Source organism: Octopus bimaculoides, chromosome 2 (assembly GCF_046866305.1).
Source record: "Octopus bimaculoides isolate indiv1 chromosome 2, ASM4686630v1, whole genome shotgun sequence".
In the NCBI taxonomy this organism is placed as follows: Eukaryota; Metazoa; Mollusca; class Cephalopoda; order Octopoda; family Octopodidae; genus Octopus; species Octopus bimaculoides.
The window spans coordinates 137,651,553-137,674,509 of NC_142929.1; positions in this window are offsets into that span (position 1 = coordinate 137,651,553).

Sequence of the window (22,957 nt, forward strand, 5' to 3'; positions counted from 1 at the left end):
CGGCACATAAGCGTAGATTTGTGAAGCTTAATAGATGAACTGTTTGTTGGTTCTAGGAGGTCTTTTCGGGACAACAGACCTCACAGAAATAAGGAACAATATGACCTACAGTGAGAAAATATGTAATTACTTCTACTGGATATTTGAGAAGACTGCTGTATGTAGACATAGTCTTGTAGTCTTAAGTGTCTAGTGACAATTACCAAAGCGTTTTTAGGTTCTTGTCAGGATTTATCCAGTTTTGGAAGCTGTTTCAAGAAAGTCTAAGCTCAGATTGGAAGAGATTTGTTGTTAGTATTTCTATAGTCGCTGCTTATTCTTCTAAATAGCTATTGCTTTTAATATTCTTGACTTTGAGGTACTGATTAGGAATGAAATGTATCCACATTTTAAACTGCATAAAAAGGACAGAATAGCAGTACATGCTTCAGGCAGACTACGAAGCGTTATATTTCAGGATCAAGATGACAGCCCTTCCATGTTCTTTATAACACAACGGCTGCTGTAGGATTATTGTGGAATTTACAGCTGTCAGTAATCTATAGAAGAGAAGTACCCTAGAAGTGTGTAATCAGGAAAAGCGATAAACAGGTCAACGCAGGTGGACATAAAACTTTTTTGTATGAATATCTTCTTTTTGTACAGGGTGTATTATCAGGTAAACTTACTTAAAATCAGTAATTTCGACACTATGAAGAGATAATTATTTCACGTACCTAAGTAGATAGCAGTATGTGGGTGAGTGGTGAGATATTTTGTCGGCAACCACATACCTTCGGCTTCAGATCCACATCGGGGTACGGAGAATTCTGAAACAAAAAAACAAAAAAACATTGCAATTTATAAATCTGTAATTCATCCAATTATATACATTGTACTGACGTTCCCGGCACTATTTGATTTTCTATTCACTTGGCTGTAAAGCTCCACACATCTTTTAACATTAACTGTTTTCTCCTCAGGATCGATAAAATAAGTACCAGTTCAGCATTGGGTCGAGGTATTTAAAATACCCCTGCCGAAATTGCTGGTCTTCTGTTAAAATTTAAAACACTTATTACCATAATTATGAGGCTTTCTTCTTTCAGTTGTATTTCTGTTTGCTGCCGAGTGTCTTCCCGAATCCAAGGAAAAGAAAATCCAGTGTATACATTGATACACCACTAAACACACATCAGACTTGTCCTTTGTAAGCATTGGTATGTTAGATTTTGTTCAATGTCTGACTTGAACAGGCACTTAGGGTATTTTCCGTGCAGGAGTTTATCTTTCCAGTTGTCTTCGATATTATTCATGCAATCCTTCTTTGATTTTTGTTTGATGTCTTTTGCATGAATGAAATCTTGTTTATCTGATTATTGGATCTCGTTTATCTGATTATTAATTTCTAAATCAGGAGAAACAATGGTAGATCTATCATTATTTGGGTGTTTTGGGATATTCTTATTGTTAACTTGTGTGCAAAAGACTTTTTAAATTTCTTACTAAGCTTCATGACTGAAGCTTGTTTGGAATTTTCATGCTTCAGTGCAGTTCGTAAGACCACATCACATGTATTAAGGTACGTTTCAAGGCCTATTATTGCTGATTTGAAGGATTGTTTGGGTTGTATCAGGCCTCTTCTACCTATTTTTCCTGGAAGATAAAGCCTGTCTACATCTGATTTCTTTTTAGTTGGTGCATTCGGTACCTTGTAAGGATTTTACGGAACCATATTCTGCGTGTTAGTCGGACTCCACTTAATGACACCGAAGCAATAGGTGGTTACTGGTATGGCCAAACAATTCATCACATTCACTCTTTTAGCAGCATTTAATTCTGAGTTTAGGAACATCACTTACCTTTCGTTAGCATCCTTTGCGAATTTTCTCTTTCATTTTAGAGTGCTGGACACCATCACCTGGATTGCTTCCTAGGTATTTGTATACTTCGGATTTGTCTAAGTTTCGAATAGCTGTAGTTTTATGATTTCTGCCTCTATGAACTTCCCTGCCTTGAAAGTAGCCTTTGCACATTTATTTATCAAGACCGGATTCTATACCTATAGCAGAGCTTATCATCATCATCATCATCATCATCATCATCATCATCATCATTATCACTATTATTATTATTATTATTATTATTATTATCATTATTATTATTATTAATTAGATATATATATATATATAGACTTTATGATATGTTTGTACATATCAATATTTACACATATAACTTGTAGTCATATGTATATGGATACGTGCACACCCACATATACGTGTATCTTTATATCTTATCGCCCCTGTACACGCATGTATATATACCTTGTATACATACATACATTCACACATACACACGAATATACATACGCGCATACAGCGTATGTATGCACGCTGGGTCTAAAAATATTGGTTGCCAGGAGACTAAGGTGACCCATCCGCAACTACAATGCTATCATTTAATTTTTTTTTTTTTTTGGAAGTATTCTTTTCAGCTGTCTACAAACACAATAAGGCTGAAATAATTTATGCATTCTACTAGCAGTGAATATAAAATTCTCAAACTTCAGGGGATGGGACCCTTAGATACTAACATGGGCCCCCATATATGGATTTTAATGGCGCAGGGGCCCACTTTCCATCGTGTACCCATACATACTAATACACAATGTGAATTCACATGATGTCAATGCATTGAAATCTCTACCACAATATATCAGTAATATATTAACACTTCTGCTGAACCTCGACTAGCATTAAGACTACATTGTACAGTATCATATATCGTCTTTATATTTCCATTAAACCACCACCTTCTGCGAATATCACTTATATTGTGAAATCTAGTTTCGCCGATATAGTCATGAGTGTTATACAATTACTGTATGTAACATTACGTTTTTACTTCCATTAAACCTCACTCACCGTTCATAAAACACAAAATAATATTACACCCCCTTCAATAATACACACTTTCAATATAAGTAGTATATACACAGGCCTCTACCTCTGTCCATGTATATTTATATATCTAGCTAGCTACGTAGTTTTCAATTTATCCGTCTGTGTGGTTAGCTTCCTCTGTGTGTCAATTTGTGATGAGTGTTTATTTATATATATATATATATATATATATATATATATATATATAATGTATGTGTACATGTGTATATGTGTATGAATGTGTACATGTGTATGTATGCATGTATATATATACACATATACATATGTATGTATATGTGTATGTGTGTGTGTGTATGTATATGTGTGTGGTCATATATATCGGTCTAATAGTGTAGCTATTTCCCGTGTCATTAAATGTATATTCGCGCTTGCATGTGTACATACGCATACACATATATACACACATATATGCCAATGGCAATAAAGAAAGATATTTTTTCCGTCAGTCGTCCCAAATTAATGATGTTATCATAAAATCTTTCTTCGTTTTGTAAAAACAACTGTGCAACCGCATCTCTCACTAACCAAATTATGTTTTTTTTCTTCAAACTTTCCACAACCGCAGCAGTAACGTGTTTTATTAACTCTCCTTCCGAACACAGCCAGTGAATATATTACATATGTATGTTCAGTTAACCACTAGTCAGGGTCTGCTTCACGTACTCGGCAAACTATCTGATCACTAAGTGTGATAAAATCTGTGAGTGGAGTCAGAAATTGTAAACAATTTAAGATTTCTTGATACCATAAAAATGTAAATTAATAATAATAACAATAATAATAATAATAATAATAATAATAATAATAATAATAATAATAATAATAGTAATAATAACAAGAAGAAGAAGAATGATAATGATAATAATAATAAAACAAAATGAAATCATTGAACATGTTGTCTTCATGTGCAGTCTTCTTGCGCCTAGAGAGTATCTCAACAAGCATGCCCCGTGGACCTGCCCCTTGATAAAAACTGGTGGGAACACAAATCATCTCAAGTGCTTGAAAATGATCACTCCCTTGGAAGTTCACCGTTCAAATTGACTGAAAGATAAATGTGAATACGTGAGACATTATATCGAAAGACCTCAGAAAAATATCATGCCTCCTCATTGATATGACTGTCCCAATAGACATGAATATATCTGTCAAGTCCTACCAAAGACTGAGCAGAATAGACATTAGCAAAATGTGGAACGTCAAGACTAAAACAATACCTATTGTCATAGGTGTCATAGGAATGATAACAAAAAGGGCTGATGTCTACCTAGCTCAGATACCAGGAAACCCCAAAATGGCAGAAATTCAAAAGATAATGTTCATGCGAACTGCCCATATCCCACGTAAAATACTGTCTATGTAATCTCAAATTTTATAACAAACTAATAATTTTCTTATGTTTTCTTAAACATTCTCTAGAACAATGCTATGTGCAAAACCAAATACATGACACCCTAGGCAAAACACCAACATGAACGTCTAACAAGTTGTCTCTTAGCCATGTGTTGAGAGGAATTCTTTGGTGTTTGGATTATTTGCCTCTGGAAATATGGGTGTTTCGTTCAATATCTTTCAACAACCCTTATTCAGGGCCCTTTTGAGCGGGATGGGCTGCTCGACCTGATGGAAATTCTAACTGGTCCCCACCTGCGAGGTCATGCGCTGTTTATCTTGATATGAGATCACCATGTCGCGCGCATATGGTTGTAATACATGTGCCTAGTGTACTCTCATCAGACGAGTAGTCATGATGGCATGCAGTGCTCTCTCCTTCAATAACAACAACAACAACAGCAACAACAACAACAACAACAACAATAAGAAGAAGAAGACGAAGAAGAAGAAAAAGAATAATAACAATGGAAATAGTAGTACCAAAAACTGTCGGAGCCCTGGAAACTTTGAGCAAAATTCTTGAGAAGTACATAATATAAATAGGGGCTGCAACAAGGGTGGAGCACTTGCAGAAAACAGCACTGCATGGAACCGCTTGAATACTCCGGATGGTGCTCGAAAAATAAAGGCTGTTACCTTAGTTCACTGGTAGTGAACAGCTCACACCATCGCACATCTCCAGCGTTAGGAACGGTGCAAAGACAATAAATAATGATAATAATAATAATAACAAAACGACGCAAACAATCACAGTAATACTCGTAAAGTGAAAGGGGGCGAACTGGAAGAAACGTTAGCACGTCAGGCGAAATGCTTAACGGTATTTCGTCTGTCTTTACGTTCTGAGTTCAAATTCAACTGAGGTCGACTTCGCCTTTCATTCTTTGGTGGTCGATAAATTAATTATCAGTTGAGTATGAGGATCGATCTAATCGACTTGCCGCCTCCCCAAAAATTTCGGGCCCCTGCCTAGAGTAGAAAAGAATACTCGTAAAGTGAGCAGAGGAGAGGTCATTTCTGCAATTGAGTGGAATGCATGGAAGGTTTTGCATGGTTAATAACAGAGATCAATAAACAAGAAATGTGTCCAAAATGTGTGTGAATTAAAGCTGTTGGGGTAATGAATGCCCGACACATGATGTTCTACATTCCAAATCGTTAATCTCATGCATTTAATCATATAACCAAAAGATGCTTATATCTCTTGACAGTGGTATCATTGTAATATTTTATTCTTTAATTCTTTTTACCACCGTAAATATATTATCGTGAATTATACGTTTGTTTTTTGATTCAAAACCTATTTTGTTTCCTCGTGAGAGAAATTGTATATTGTGTATGGAAATTTTATGTGAAGTTCACTACAGATATTTGTGATAGTAATAATTTTCTCTCTTCTGAACTAATAAAACTGCAGCATTTATAATTTATATATGAAATAAAAAGTAAGATAAATGATATACGAAAAATATTCTGCCTGTTCAACATAAAAAGAAAATTGCTTCAATATTTTGAATCGCCCATATCTCTTTAAACCCTAGAATCAGCTGATAGTCATTTGCTAATGCACCTCCTCCCACACCCATACACACACTCACACACACGCAAATACACAAAAAAGCACACATATGTATATACATATATATGTGTGTGTGTGTGTGTGTGTGCGTGCGTGCGTGCATATATTTGCAGTGATGTTATGCATATTACTTACGAACCACATGGTTCCGGTTTCAGTCTCACTACGTAGCACCTTGGGCAAGTGTCTTCTACTATAGCCTCGGGCCGACCAAAGCCTTGTGAGTGAATTTGGTAGACGGAAACTGAAAGAAGTCCGTCGTATATATATATATATGTGTGTGTGTGTGTATGTGTGTGTGTGTGTGTGTTTGTGTGTGTGTTTGTGTGTCTGTGTTTCACCTCCAACATCGCTTGACAACTGATGCTGGTGTATGTACGTCCCCGTAACTTAGCGGTTCGGCAAAAAGAGTTCGATAGAATAAGTACTAGGCTTACAAAGAATAAGTCCCGGGGTCAATTTGCTCGTCTAAAGATGGTGCTCTAGCATGGCCAAAGTCAAATGTCTGAAACAATTAAAAAAGAAAAAGAGTATATGTACATATATATATGTACGTATACACACAGACACACAAATATACACACACACACATATGCATATATGAATATACATACATACATACATACATACATACATATATATATGTGTGTGTGTGTGTGTGTGTGTGTGTGTGTGTGTGTGTGTGTGTGTGTGTACAGCTGTAAAACCTATTTATAAATGTTCTAAAATCTACACAGCCTTGTTCTTTTTCTCTCATTAAGAAAAGTAAATCTTTATATCTATATATTCATGTATTTATAGATGTATATATGTTTGTATGCTTGTATGAATATATATTGCTACACATGAATAATAGAAACTTCCAAATTAAGAAAATCCACATTCACCTGTGTATGAATGAAAAAATTCAGTGTCACGATGCCAGTTTATAAATCTGAAAGAAGTGTATCTCGAAATTTAAATCCTGGTCAACTGAAGTCAAGAATCTGATAGAATTTTGAATATTTTTATCGCTTGACTTACCTTAAGAAAGTTTGCTGCATATATTATGTGTACATATGCTCAAAGTAGATTGGTCATAGCGAATGTATATAAAATAACAAGTTTAATGTATTGGGTCATCCCATAAATTATGCGGTTTTTTCAATTGCAAGAGCAAAAAGTCGTAGGGTGCGGGAAAGCAATCTGCATCAACTTGCTATAGTACCAGGTAGTAATTTTTGTATTGTCCTTATTGTTAGTGAAATTTTGATGAGTGCAGTTAGATTTTAACAGTTATTTCTTCAAATTTATAATGGAACTGACAAAGGGGCATATTCGGCATATTTTGCTTTATGCGTTTAATAAAGACAACAACGCAACGGAAAATGCGAGGAATATTAATGTAGTATATTGGGGTCGGACAATAAGCGTAAGCTAGTGCAAACGGTAGTGCTAGAAATTCCGAGTCGGAAACTACAGCCTAGAAAACGAGTGGCCTTCTTGAAGAACTGTAGAATTCAAAGAGGACGTCCAGCAAAACCTGGCGAAACAAAATCCTATCGTAACTGTTGAGGAACTAGCAGGGAAACTTGAATTTGATCATTCTGCCAGTCAGTCAAGTCAGCGTTAGAAGGAAAACGACCATCTTTGGTTTCAAAAAGAAAGGTGTTCTTCCATCCAGATAATCCTCGGCTACATACAGTAAGGATTACATTCCAAAATCTTCAACAGTTTGAATGGGAAACGATGTCCCCCCACCCCATATTTACCGAATATTGGACCATGTGATTATCATTTAATCCGTAGTTTTTAAAATCATTTGGATGGAAAAAATATGAATTTTGTAGACGAGGTCAGAACAGTACCGGAGGAATATTTTTCATTACGGACAACTGAATTTTGGAAGAGGGACCTTGCACGTCTGCCTGATAGATGGAAGAACATTGTAGAAAATGAAGGAGAGTATATTTTAGATTTAAAATAAAAGAAATTTGTCTATCTTAATTTTGAAAAATTAAAGAAGTATAAAAAAACTGCATTATTTTGGGGATGACCCAATATAGGAAAATTTACAAAATCTTCAGAACAATCGAAGGTACTTTATTAATTTTCTTATGTGTGTATGTGAGTGCGTTTGTGTATGTGTATGCGCCTGTATGCGCACAAGCGTGTGTGTGTATGTGTGTGCGCCTGTATGCACAAGAGCGTTTGTGTGTGTACTTCATTCATTTTATATATTCGACAATCTCTAGGTTAATCAGGAAATCGTTGCTCACTTACTTTACCTGATTGCCTGATAAGTCGGGGTGGGGTGGGGTTATATAACGTATTACATAATGTAACTAATTTTATTATGCTTACGTCAGCGTTAAAACACTTAGTGAAACAATAAAACAATTGTACCAATACCAGGTAAGGCATTCGCCTATTGTTTTTGCTTTTTTGTTTTTACGCCACTCTTAATGTTCATTTGGGTTCTTTCGAATACTGTATCAGTTACAGATCACCTGACAACAGTAACCATCATTTATCGATGCTTCCCCAACCAAGAGAATAGATTAATTAACTATCTGCAGTTTATGGATCCTTTGTAATTAACGGTTGAAATAAATAGAATTACAAAAATAGCGTGTAAATATTATTTTCTACTCTAGGCACAAGACCCGAAATTTTTCGGTAGGGGCCAGTCGATTAAATCGACCCCAGTACGCAACTGGTACTTAATTTATCGGCTCTTAAAGGATGAGAGGCAAAGTCGACCTCGGCGGAATTTGAACTCAGAACGTAAAAATAGACGAAATATCGCTAAGCATTTCGCCCGGCGTGCTAACGTTTCTGCCACCTTATTACAGTACGAAGCACTCTGGATAAAATAGTCGAAGACTGCCCGTGGGCCACGAACTTACATCCCCTGAAAACATGACATGCGTTCTATCGTTTACTTCGAGCTAGACCTTTCCAAAAGAACTATTTCTCGCTCTCTCGAAGTTTCTACACTATTTTACTGACAATATGTATGTGTGTATATATATATATATATATATAGACACATAAGTAAAATGTGTGTTATGAGCATAATAGGATATAATCCTATATAAACTGAACTAACAGTTGAAAAATGGAGAGGGAAAGATGTTAAAAGTTTTTATAAAGTTTTAATCCATACGATCGTATGGATTAAAACTTATAAAAAACTTTTATCATCTTCTCTTCTCCATTTTTTAACTGTTAGTTGAGTTTATACAGGATTATATAGTATATATGCTCATAACACACTTTTTATTTGTCATATTTACATATTTTAAATACTTGCAATAGCAAGCTACTACTTTGATATGAATAATCTTTATTAGTAATCTAACTATTTGGACTCCACAAAAAGTTCACATTGTTCTACTTCAGATAAACCTCACTCTCTCTCTCTCTCTCTCTCTTTCACACACACACACACGTACACACACACATGAACACACACACACGTATACACACACACGTACACACACACACGTACACACACACACGTACACACGAAGATATATATGTGTATATATGTATATATATATATATATATTTGTATATAGATAGATAGATAGATAGATTGACAAAGAGATAGATAAAAAGATAGATAGATAAACACATAGGCGACGAGCTGTCAGAATCGTTAGCACGCCGGGCAAAATGCTTAGCGGTATTTCGTCTGCCGTTACGTTCTGAGTTCAAATTCTGCTGAGGTCGACTTTGCCTTTTATCCTTTCGGGGTCGATAAATTAAGTGCCAGTTACGCACTGGGGTCGATGTAATCAACTTAATCCCTTTGTCTGTCCTTGTTTGTCCCCTCTATGTTTAGCCCCTGTGGGCAATAAAGAAATAAGATAGACAGATAGATAAATGCATATAAATATTATATACATATGCAGAGATAGAAACCTGCATAGATACATAGATGCATACACACACGCGTGCTCGCACAGGCACATGCAAACATCCACCCAATCACCCACCCACCACGCGCACACACACACACACTCACATGCACATTCACATATATCCTTCTTAAGCAAAAAAAATAATAAATAGTTTCTGAGACGTTCTATAGCTAAATGAATTATTTGTATTTATTTTAAGGTATATTTTTGGTCTGCTGTTTCTTGTGTGAAAGTTACTAAATTTTAAATGTAAACGATTATACAAATTTATGAGTTTGGTTTAAATATTTATATCTATCGAACAGTTATAAAATTCAAATAATATAATCTTTAAAATTCTTTCATATCTAATGAGAACTTCGGATTAATCTCTGATTTAGAATTTCGCTTCTTATCTCGTGGAATATTAAAGAAATTAAGCATGACATATAAAAGCAGAAAAACAAGTTTCTGCATTTTGTATATTTATCCTACCATTAAAAATGAATGCTAATGCTCTGCTACTGGTTTCTTTTTAAGAAGCGGTAATCTTATTCTTTCTATGCAATTGAAAATTGATGTGTTAGGAAAGTATTAGAAAAGCAAGAATGTTTCGAAATAAAATATAACATGTATTTTGATAACAACGAAAAATACGTTACATGTTAGGGACAATGGGAAACTAAAAGCGAAAATTACACAGATTATTGTACCCGCCTGGTGAAATGAATAACAAACACATGATGCCACATGCCTTTCTAAATATAACAATGATTGTTATACTAGAACATGTGTATTTATTTTTAAATCATAGCTCCATTTGTGTATATTTCTTTCGATCGGTTATATATATATAATGTCCTGTACCCAGATATGCACCTATATATAAGGTAGACGTAGGTATGCACATACCTGTACGTATATATGCATATACTCATTTATTATTTGTTTTTACATGACCAAACGGCAGCGTCATCACTGTTGTAAGTAATTATTTCAACTTTATATTTTTTGACGCGACTCTATCTCTTTCTCTATCACTTTTCCCCCCTCTCGCTCTTCCTCTGTTACGTATCTCTCTTTACCCCTCTCGTTCTTCCTTCTGTTACTACTATATCTCTCTCTTTCCCCCCTCGTACTTCCTTCTGTTACTACTATATTCCTCTCTTCCTCTCTTTCTCTCGTTGCTCACCTATTCTTCTACTTCCTCCCATTGTTTCTCCCTCTACCTCTCTCTGTCTCTCTCCCTTACCCCTGCATGGTCACATGCTTCCGGTCACTAATCCTTTTCTTCCTTGGCTATCGCCGAGCAAACACGCGAACTTACTTCGTCCCCACTTTCAAGTTCGTGCCTCACACCGTTCATATACACATAATTTTTCACGTCTGGCCGCATGGCCTTTTCCGTTTGTTTTCCGTTTGTATTCCGGTCTTGTTTTCTTTTCCGTTTGTTTTCCTGTCTTGTTTTTTGTCCGTCACTACATTCCTCCATGGCACAGGTTTAATTTGTGTATACAAATTTAATTTGCGGTCCATGGGAAGAGCCGTTTTAACGATTCGTCCTGCCCAACTCTTCGAAACGCCGGTGTTAAAACGGGGGTAGCTGATGAAGGAAAATGTTCTCTATGTGGCTTGTGTGTTTTCTGTACTCTGGTTATTATTATTTCTTGTCTACGTTTTGTTTGCAATGTCCTGTACCCAGATATGCACCTATATATACAGGTAGACGTAGGTATGCACATACTTGTACGTATATATGCATATACTCATTTATTATTTGTTTATATATATATATATATATATATATATATATATATATATATATATATATATATAAGTCAGTAAATAGTGGGGTTGTGTTAACCGCACGTGGAGAAATAATAGGAAAATGAAAAAAAGCCAGAATGCTGAACTGGAAGCATAATTTAATAAAGATTTTTTCTAACCGGTTTTCATTGCGAAGAAGCAAATTATCAAGAAGAAGGAGAATGAAAATGTTTTTTTACAAAGAAGTACAAAATGAAGGAAATAACATATAAAACAATAATATATAAAAAAATAAATATACCCATACATTATATTGTCTTTGAGCTTTTGTAGTTCAATAGTAGTTCATGTATAAACTGGTAGGAAAAATAAGGATGCATGAGAGTTGAGAGTTTTGTTAGGTTTAAAAAAAGGGTTAAAAGTTTGTGTTAAGCAGGAAATGTGGTGTCAAAACAGGAAGTGTGTGTAAGGGGAGACAAGTGTTTTTAGTTAGAGTTATGAACTCTTTTTTTCCCAACAGGAAGTTTGTGTCTGTTCATAGAGAAATAAGGTCACTGAGGGGTGTGTGTGTTAAGAAATGGTTGGAATTTCTCTATGAAAAGATTCTCCTTGTTGATTCTTTCTTGTGTGGAGATTCTGTCTTTACATTGATAGAAAGGGAATATAATGAATTTAGGGTTTTTGTTTCTGGCGCAAGAGTCTATGTGGCCACTGAGTGGAATTTGGCGGTATTGAGGGAGGTTTATTTGTTCCTTATGGACAGCTACTCTTATATATATATAATATATATAAATATATATATAATTTTATCTATTTACATATTATCGAGGTCTCATTCTTTTGTTGTCACTTTATTTTTATTATATATATTTATATATATATATATATATATATATATATATATATATATATATGTATATATGTATGTATGTATGTATATATGTGCGCGTGCGCATGTGCGTGCGAGTGCGAAGATTTTTCCAACCCTATTAGCAATTAAACTCGCGTAATAAAGTTAATACTTTATAGTGTTCATATATCAATAAAAGGTATGTAACAAATATGTTCGTACGGGTATATTCTGTGCTAATTTTTGTATATACAACGTACGTGTTTTTTATTCGAATAAATTATAATTGTTACTAATTAAGACCCAAGATCATTAGTTTAGCGTGGCTGTTCTAATCGAGTACATTGTCTATAGTCAATGATTGGTACTTTATTTTATTCACCCAAAATGAAGACGGTCAAATTTAGATTCCCCGATGAAACGTTGCTAGAATTCTGTCATTTTGGTACTCTACACGAATTAAAATTAATATTTTTTGTGATACTTCAGAATTTTTATGCGTATTTTTGTAATATTTCTCACATTACGATATTTAACATCTTTTAATATTTAGTGAAGTGGCACTCAGTTTTCATTGATTGACTTTATGAAAAATTGATGCCCATAAGGCAGTGCTCCAGCATGGCCGCAGTTAAATGACTGAAACAAATAAAAAAATAAAAGAATAACCAGGAAATGAAAATGCCTGGCAGAGGTACACAATTAGAGCTTCACAGAAATACAGCTTAAACAAAAAGTATTCCAGATGTGTAGTTTAAAACAAGTATATACAATTACTACTTAAGGTTCACTAAAAACATGAAATTCCAACCCGAACTGCAACTAAAAGCAAGAAAAGATTCCAACTAGTCCTACAATTAAAAGCAACTAAAAGCTGCATAACGACCATTTGGTGTAGATATTTTATGAAGCATAAAACGGATGTGTAAGCAAGCAAAACGACTGAAATTCTGTTAGAATATGACATTTATATCCTGAAAACCCATGTTACATGTTACCATGCAGAGGAACGGAACGTGGAATTATGTGGCTGGGAAGCAAACTTCTGAACCATACAGTCATTCTTGCACCTAATATGTGTGTGTTTGCATTTGTTGTTAAATCGAGTGTTGTGTTCCACTATGTCTCAAATTTAGTAGTTCATCAAGTAGGAATCTATAAAATAAATGCCAGATTGAAATACGTACTGAGGTCAGTATGATCAATTGAATTTTTGAAGACGATATCCCATCATGGCGACAGTCGAAGGACTAAACCTAGTAAAGTAATGTTTAAAGAATTAATGGCTTCCAATTACTAACCACATGATATTGAGTTCAAACCTCGCAGAGAACTTCCAATCGATACCATATTACTATATGCACATCTCAGTCTTCTTGACTTGCAACAATTAACAATTGTAATTTGAAGTTGAATGTGTAGCAGTAAGAAAGTTGTCTAGATTTCATTAAGCATAATTGTGCGAAATATTTTGAGAAAACGTATTTTATCCCCGCAACAAAACACACACACACACACACACACACACACACTGAGGTGTCTCCGTGGTAACTTGAGCTACTACAAATAGCAGCCAAACCAAACTCTCTTAAAATACACCCTTTTATTAAAAGAAAGACACAGATTAACAGTATTTCAAGAAGAAAAAATCAACAATGCAATGGATCTGCTTCATCAGAGGCAACTCTGTGCTAAATAAAACACACTCAAACATACTTTACATTAAAAGATTATCTTCGAAGTTTCATTCCCTGGTAAAACTCCATTTTCTCATTATGCTCTATCTAAGACATAAAGATTGTTCAGGTAGAATTGCATCCCTTACCTGAAGATCTCAAAATTGTGCGACCCGACCGCGTTTTCAAAATGATTTTTGTACTAAAAAAGAGTTGTTGCGCAAGAAACACACGCACGCACGCACGCACGTAATCACGCACGCAGACACACACACACACACACAGAAACTCTGTTTTATGTATATAAATATGTATGTGTGTATATATATATATATATATATATATATATATATATATATATATATATATATATATATATATATATGCATTTTTATGTATGTATTTTTCATATGTAATGTATGTATTTGTATTTTAAATGTAATGGAACATATATCGACATTTCAATTTTTCCACATCACATTGATATTTGTGAATTTGAAAATGGAATTATTATAATTCTTGTCAACGTTTATTTCGTCACCAAAAAAACTTTGCGGTCTTAAAAAGGAAGTATACAAATCTGTCGGAATTTTAAGAGAAGTTGAAAGTTATTCTATTAAAATCTATTGATTCGGTTATTTCATCAAAAACGAAACTATTATATTTTTACAAATATGAGGTGAATTAAATTATTCAGTATTGCGAACCTTTGAGAAGCGGGGTGAGCTGGCAGAATCCGTGGCACACCGGGCAAAATTCTTAGCAGCATTTCGTCCTACTTTACGATCAAATTTTGTTCAAATTCTGCCAAGGTCGACGTTGCCTTTCATCCTTCCGGGGGTCTATAAAATGAGTACCAGATACACACTTGGGTCGATGTAATCGACTGATTCCCTTCCCCACAGATTTTCATGATTATTAATTTTGAAAGTTACACCTACGTTAGAAGGTCTCATTTTCTTTCTTCGTATTTCATATTAATTAATACAATGAGCATATTCCAAATAAAAATCTTCGTAAGATACGGACCTTCACTTTGAAATCTGGGATAATTTAAGTTTCACCAAACAGCTGTTTGGATAAATTCCTAAAAGGATATCTATGATAATTGGTGTTGAACATAGCTAAGCTCATATCCCAATAGATATGTTCATGCGCACCATCATCAAAACTACACACACACACACACACACACACACACACACACACATACACACACACACACACATGTATATAGGTACGAGCGTATCTTCAAAATTGATATCTTATGAGCGCAATAAAAATATAGGTATGTATTTGTAAAATTGGGATTTCTTTATTTCACATTGAATAACTAGAGTGTGAGTATCACACGTTTTTGTTTGGCAATGAGTTAGAAGTTACAGTGTCAACTATTTCAGCAGCCAGTCGGTGTCGAGGTGCGATCACCCTTGAAACTTAATCGCAATAAGTCAGCTAACTTATCACGCAATGATGGTACACGTATTTGAAACTGCTTTCTTTACATCTCATAACCTATCGTATTTGGAATGGTCGTAAAGCCAGTGTTTCCAAACATTTTTTCATAAATACTCTTCCAAAACACGTTGTATGGGATATAATAATATGGAACCAAATATATCAAAGATAGTAATTTGTACTTGTATTTGAAGCAAATATAAACGATTTTATTATTTTCCTTATCAAAATATTCATAGCGTGAATAATACTCATAAGGTGAATACTTATAGGTTTCAAATTTTGGCACTAGGCCAACTGATTTAGGGGGGGGGGTATAAGTCGATTAAATCGACACAGTGTTCAATTGGTACTTGTTTTATCGACTCAGAAAAGATGAAACACGTAGTCGCCCTCGGCGGAATTTTAATTCAGAACGTGAAAACGGACGAAATGCCGTTAAGCATTTTGCCAACGTTTAGATGATTCTGCCAGAACGCCAGCTTATAAAGAGAATAAATATTGCCCCATTTGTTTCTTACAAGATATCATAACAGATAACTAAAGGTATAAAACTTCACACAATTGACGACACACTAATAATACCCTAAATTTCTGTCTTTCTTACCGCTTTTATGAAAGTAGATTTAGCTACTTTAAAATCGGTTTCTATCATTACTGATAATGTCAGTCAACGTATTGGCTAAATTGCTGAAGATACTAAAAATCAGGTATGCATGGATGTTTGGACAGAATGTATTAATGTAAATAAATAAGAAAGGAATAATTATGATAGCAGACATTATATCAATATGATTGAAATAAGAGTAATTGAAATAACACAGTCCGTTTATTAATATGATACCTGTGGCTGATATCCAGCAGCGAGTTTTATAATATTTGGTTCCAAATTTGATGAAACAAATCGTAGACTCAATTGCCGCGTAACTTGCAATCGGTTTCTGCTGTTGATCAAAAGTTGATTTACAGCGTAAAAATGACTTTTTCTCTCAATTACCAGCTTCATTTCGAAACAAAGAATAGTTCTAACTACGTTGCTAAAGCATATTTTTATACAATTTATGGTTTATACAAAATTTATACAATCTATGGTTTCACAAAACTTCAACTTTACTTCCTCATCCTCTTAAAGTCAGTGATGGCGTCGTATAGAGGATTTTATTTCTCTTTATCACATGTTTTCTTGGATCTCCTGGAGTCTTGCATGCGTAGTGAGCTTGCTACCTGCAGCCTGTGGTAGCATGCTATCCGTCCTTTTCTGCTGTTTAATACTTTCCTGATCATTCTGGCAGTGCCAAGGCGGCAAACCTTTTCTAACAGTTCTACTGGGCACTCTATTCCAATTTCCTTTATATTCCTCTTGATGCCTTCTGATACTGTTCCCAAAGACCCAAACATAATTCGCACTATATTCACCTTCTTAATTTTCTATAGTCGGGCTATTTCGTAATTAAGAGGGTTGTATTTATCTATTTTTACTCCTTCCTTCTTGACTATTCGTGGGTGAAAGGGGCAATATCAACTAAATAGCACGTGAGGTGCATATTTTCCACCTACACTGGGTCTGGTCTTTTATGCTGAAGCACCAGATCTGTTTGGATTGGGAAATCCCAGAGGATTTTGGCAGTCTCCGACTCCACCACTCTCTGTGGTTTGTACTCATACCACATCTTGCCACTCTCTTACCCCTACATTTCGCAGTTTCCAATGTAGCACCTGATCGTGTCGCTACAACCTGTATACTATTATACAGGATGGATTTTGCCTTACATCCTTTTGGGTATAGATAAATTCAGTACCAGTGAAATACTGGGGTCGATATAGTCAACTTATCATCTTCCCTCAAATTTCAGGCCTTGTGCTTAAAACAGAAAGAGTTATTATTATTATTATTATTATTATTATTATTATTATCATCACCATCATTATTATTGCTTTACATCCTTCGAGGTCGCTAAAATAAATACCAGGTGAGTACTGAGATCGATTAAATCCACTTATCCCTCCACCGAAATTGCTGGACTTATGTCAAAATTTGAAGCCACTATTCTTGACGTAATGACTCTCCCATGATACAACAAAATACACAATTTCACATCTAGAATCTTGGAAACCAAACACATAAATGAAGCTGTAACAGTCTTTTCACTAAAAAAGACTGCTAAAACTCCTGTCAATATGTTGCTTATGCAGTTAAATTCTACTTGTAAATGTATAGCCAGCCTGTATTAACTTAAAACTGATGAGTTTTGTTTTTGCATTTTCTATCTCTGATCTTTCATTTTGCTACATTATTATTATTATTATTATTATTTTATGTTTGACTTTTGTTTTGCATTTGTACAAGTTGGATCCAAGTCTCACCCAGAGACCTCAAGAGACAACAAGTTAGAAGTTCATGTAGGTGTTATGCCTAGGGTACCATATATTTGGATTTGTACAGTTTTGTTCAAGTGAATGTTTAAGAAACCATAAGAAAATTATGTTTGCTTTAAAATTTGAGATCACATAGACAGTATTTTACGTAGGATATGGGCAGTTCCCATGAGCACTATCTTTTGGACTTCAGCCATTTTGGGGTTTCCTGGTATCTGAGCTAGGTAGTAATCAGCCCGTTTCGCTGTCATTCCCAGGGCACCTATGACAATAGGTATTGTTTTCGTCTTCAGATTCCACATTTTGCTAATTTCTATTTCAAGATCTTTATATTTGCTCAGTTTTTGGTAGGTCTTGACAGATACGTTTATATCAATTGGGACAGTCATATCAATGAGGAGGCATGATTTTTGTCTGAAGTCTTTCAGTATGATGTCTGGCCTATTTGCGTCTATCTTTCTGTCAGTTTGAATGGTGAAGTTCCAGAGGAGTGCAATGTGATCATTTTCAAGTACTGGGGGTGGTTTGTGTTCCCACCAGTTTTTATCATGGGGCAAGTCCAGGTTTTTGCATATTACCCAGTGAATATATTGTGCAGCTCTATCATGCCTGTTGAGATACTCTGTAGGCGCAAGCAGACTGCACATGGAGACAACATGATCGATGGTCTCATTTTGTTGTTGGCATATACGACATAATGGGGAGCTGCCGTTCTTTAATATGTTGGCCTGGTAGTTCTTTGTAGGTAGGCATTGATCTTGGGCTGCTATGATAAACCCCTCTGTTTCTGATTTCAATCCAGAGGCCATTAACCATTGGTGGGTAAGGGCTTTGTCAATATCTGCATTATTCGCTCTCTTTGGGTATTTGCCATTGAGAGGTTTTCCATGCCATTTTTCAGTCATAATAGCTAAGGCAGCAATTTTAGCACGGGTTTTCAAGCGCTTAGCTTTTTCTGTAGGTGTTTCTAGTTCGTCTAATTCTTGAATTTGTTGCAATTGGAATTCACTTAGATATTCCTTTGCCTGTTTTGTTACTGAGTAAGATGCCTTCTTGCTTTCATATTTTAAGACAAGTTTTAGCATCCAGTCCTCAGAGTTTTTCATATAGGTGTCTAGGCCAATTGTGGCTACCTTCATTGATAATGCCAGCTGTAGTAGTCCTCGACCTCCCTCTTTTCTTGGCAGATAAAGACGTTCTATATCTGCCTTAGGGTGGTGCATTCTATGCATTGTCAACAGTTTTCGTATTTTTCTGTCAACATTACATATTTCAGTAATTGACCAGTTAACGATGTTGAAACTGTAAGTCACGACTGGTATGGCTAGAGCATTGATCGCTTCGATCCTGTTTCTCGCGTTCAGCTCTGTCTTCAGTATTGCTCTCACCCTGCGATAACATTCTCTTCTGATCCTTTCCCTCATCACTGAGTGCTTGATATTGTCCCCTTCAATTACCCCTAGGTATTTGTAGCTCTCCGCTGGTTCTAACTCTTTTATGACATTTTGCTGGTCAAGGTTCACATTAGATGTATTTGTCATTTTTCCTTTGATAAAGATAGCTTTTGCACATTTATCAAGGCCAAATTGCATCCTGATGTCATCACTGAATTATTATTATTATTATTATTATTATTATTATTATTATTATTATTATTATTTTTTTTTTTTTTTTATTATTATTATTATCATTATTATGGTTCAGTAGTTTTATTTTTATAACGTGCTTTATTATTATTATCATTATTATCATTATTATTATTATTATTATTTTATGTTTGACTTTTGTTTTGCATTTGTACAAGTTGGATCCAAGTCTCACCCAGAGACCTCAAGAGACAACAAGTTAGAAGTTCATGTAGGTGTTATGCCTAGGGTACCATATATTTGGATTTGTACAGTTTTGTTCTAGTGAATGTTTAAGAAACCATAAGAAAATTATGTGTTTGCTTTAAAATTGAGATCACATAGACAGTATTTTACGTAGGATATGGGCAGTTCCCATGAGCACTATCTTTTGAACTTCAGCCATTTTGGGGTTTCCTGGTATCTGAGCTAGGCAGTAATCAGCCCGTTTCGCTGTCATTCCCAGGGCACCTATGACAATAGGTATTGTTTTCGTCTTCAGATTCCACATTTTACTAATTTCTATTTCAAGATCTTTATATTTTCTCAGTTTTTGGTAGGTCTTGACAGATACGTTTATATCGATTGGAACAGTCATATCAATGAGGAGGCATGATGTTTGTCTGAAGTCTTTCAGTATGATGTCTGGCCTATTTGCGTCTATCTTTCTGTCAGCTTGAATGGTGAAGTTCCAGAGGAGTGCAATGTAATCATTTTCAAGTACTGGGGGTGGTTTGTGTTCCCACCAGTTTTTATCATGAGGAAAGTCCAGGTTTTTGCATATTACCCAGTGAATATATTGTGCAGCTCTATCATGCCTGTTGAGATACTCTGTAGGCGCAAGCAGACTGCACATGGAGACAACATGATCGATGGTCTCATTTTGTTGTTGGCATATACGACATAATGGGGAGCTGCCGTTCTTTAATATGTTGGCCTGGTAGTTCTTTGTAGGTAGGCATTGATCTTGGGCTGCTAAGATAAACCCCTCTGTTTCTGATTTCAAGCCAGAAGCCATTAGCCATTGATGGGTAAGGGCTTTGTCAATATCTACATTATTCGCTCTCTTTGGGTATCTGCCATTGAGAGGTTTTCCATGCCATTTTTCAGTCATAATATCTAAGGCAGCAATTTTAGCACGGATTTTCATGCGCTTAGCTTTTTCTGCAGGTGTTTCTAGTTCGTTTAATTCTTGAATTTGTTGCAATTGGTATTCACTTAGATATTCCTTTGCCTGTTTTGTTACTGAGTAAGATGCTTTCTTGCTTTCATGTTTTGAGACAAGTTTTAGCATCCAGTCCTCAGAGTTTTTCAGATAGGTGTCTAGGCCAATTGTGGCTACCTTCATTGTTAATGCCAGCTGTAGAAGTCCTCGGCCTCCCTCTTTTCTTGGCAGATAAAGACGTTCTATTTCTGCCTTAGGGTGGTGCATTGTCAACATTTTTCGTATTTTTCTGTCAACATTACATATTTCAGTAATTGACCAGTTAACGATATTGAAACTGTAAGTCACGACTGGTATGGCTAGAGCATTGATCGCTTCGATCCTGTTTCTCTCGTTCAGCTCTGTCTTCAGTATCGCTCTCACCCTGCGATAACATTCTCTTCTGATCCTTTCTCTCACCACTGATTATTATTATTATCATTATTATCATTATTAACATTATTATTATTATTATTATTATTATTATTATTATTATTATTATTATTATTATTATTATTAATTAATTAATTAATTAATTAATTAATTAATTAATAATTAATCAGTTAATTAAGTCACAACTCAAAGAATAAAGTAAATGTCATTTGGAAGTCGGTTTTGCGTTTTTTTTGTATTTTCAGCTCAGAGCTGTGGCAATGCTGGAGCACCGCCGTTTTGCTACACTGTTATTACTGAGATCTTCCTCTAATATGTGGCACTTGGTGTAGAATGGAGTTTGATGTAGCTACCCTCATTTGCACCTCTTGCTGTGAGGTAGGTTCGTCTGGGACTCTCGACAGGAAGAGGTCCAACCTCGATTTAAAAACACCTACTTCAAGTTTGTACAGGTTCCTTGGGAGAATAGTAAAAAGCTGTGGGCCCCTGAAACCCAGGCTGTTGCAGTAACTGTTCCTGAAGCGCGATGGCATTGCTGGGATCTTTGGCACTGAGCAGTGTCAACCCGTTCTGGCATTGATGTCGCTTTCATTACCAAAATTTGGCACAATTCCTTCCAGGATCTTCCAGATGTATATTACTGCATACCTCTCCTGCCTTCGCTCCAGGGAGTAGAGTCTTGGCTGTTTCAGCCTTTCCCAGTAGCTGAGCAGTTGCAAAGAGACGATCTTCTTTGTGAAGCTTCGCTGGATTGCTTCAAGGTCCGCTGTTATCAAGATTTATAAATAAAAATTCATTTAAATAGTGGGAAAGCTGGAAGAAGCCTTTCGAAAAGGTTCTTTGGACGGTCTTATCATTTTATTGAGGAGGAGTAGTATTTCAAAATCTCCATTACTTTCTTTAACAAATTTACAGAACAACCTAATATATATGGTCCGAGTTTTTGATTTTAACAGTAAATATTCTCAAAGCGAGACTTCAAGGAAGCTACTCTTTAAGACTTTTAACGAAGTATTCTCATAAATTTTACAGTGAAATTCTAGAGATATCAGGCACTACTTTTTCATATATGACATTTGACTAACTTATATGGCCCATCATTAGTTTCGCCCGACAATACATTGCTAAAAGGAATACTTGTATCTTCAAGATAACTTTATAAAACCACGAAAATAAATTCTCCTTTTGTATCCGCTTTCAATAATCTAAGGAGTAACTGCATACATTTACAACAATTGAAGGAGGATTTTGAGACAAGATTTCAGGCATGATTAAAGTGCTACTAACCAGATGAAACAGTATAGTCCAAAAATTCTCATAAGATATCATAGCTAATAACTAAATGTGGAAAACTACACACAATTGAACATGGTGTTATAAATACCTCAGTTTCTGAAATAATTATCATGGGCATTATCGTAAATATAGATATTTTAAAATTCGTCACTAGAATGTCCCATTTACATATGTAAATGAAGCATATCATATGAACTCTGTTTTAAGTGTTTTCTGGAAATGTGGTCTTTTAGATGCTATGAAATCATAGCTTCATGTGATATTTTCAGGAAAAAGACAAGTAGTTTGCCGATCTATATACATGTAGAGCAATAAATCCATTCAGTTGAATTTTTTTTCGCCAACATTGGTTTAACTTTCTCACATTTCTATATTTATTAGACTGGCAGAATTATTCGAATTATTTGCATCGCATTCTGCCTTGGTCATGATGGTAAGAAATATCTAAAATTTAAAATAGATTTTCATGTTACCAATATCATGAAAATATTATTATATAATTACTGATA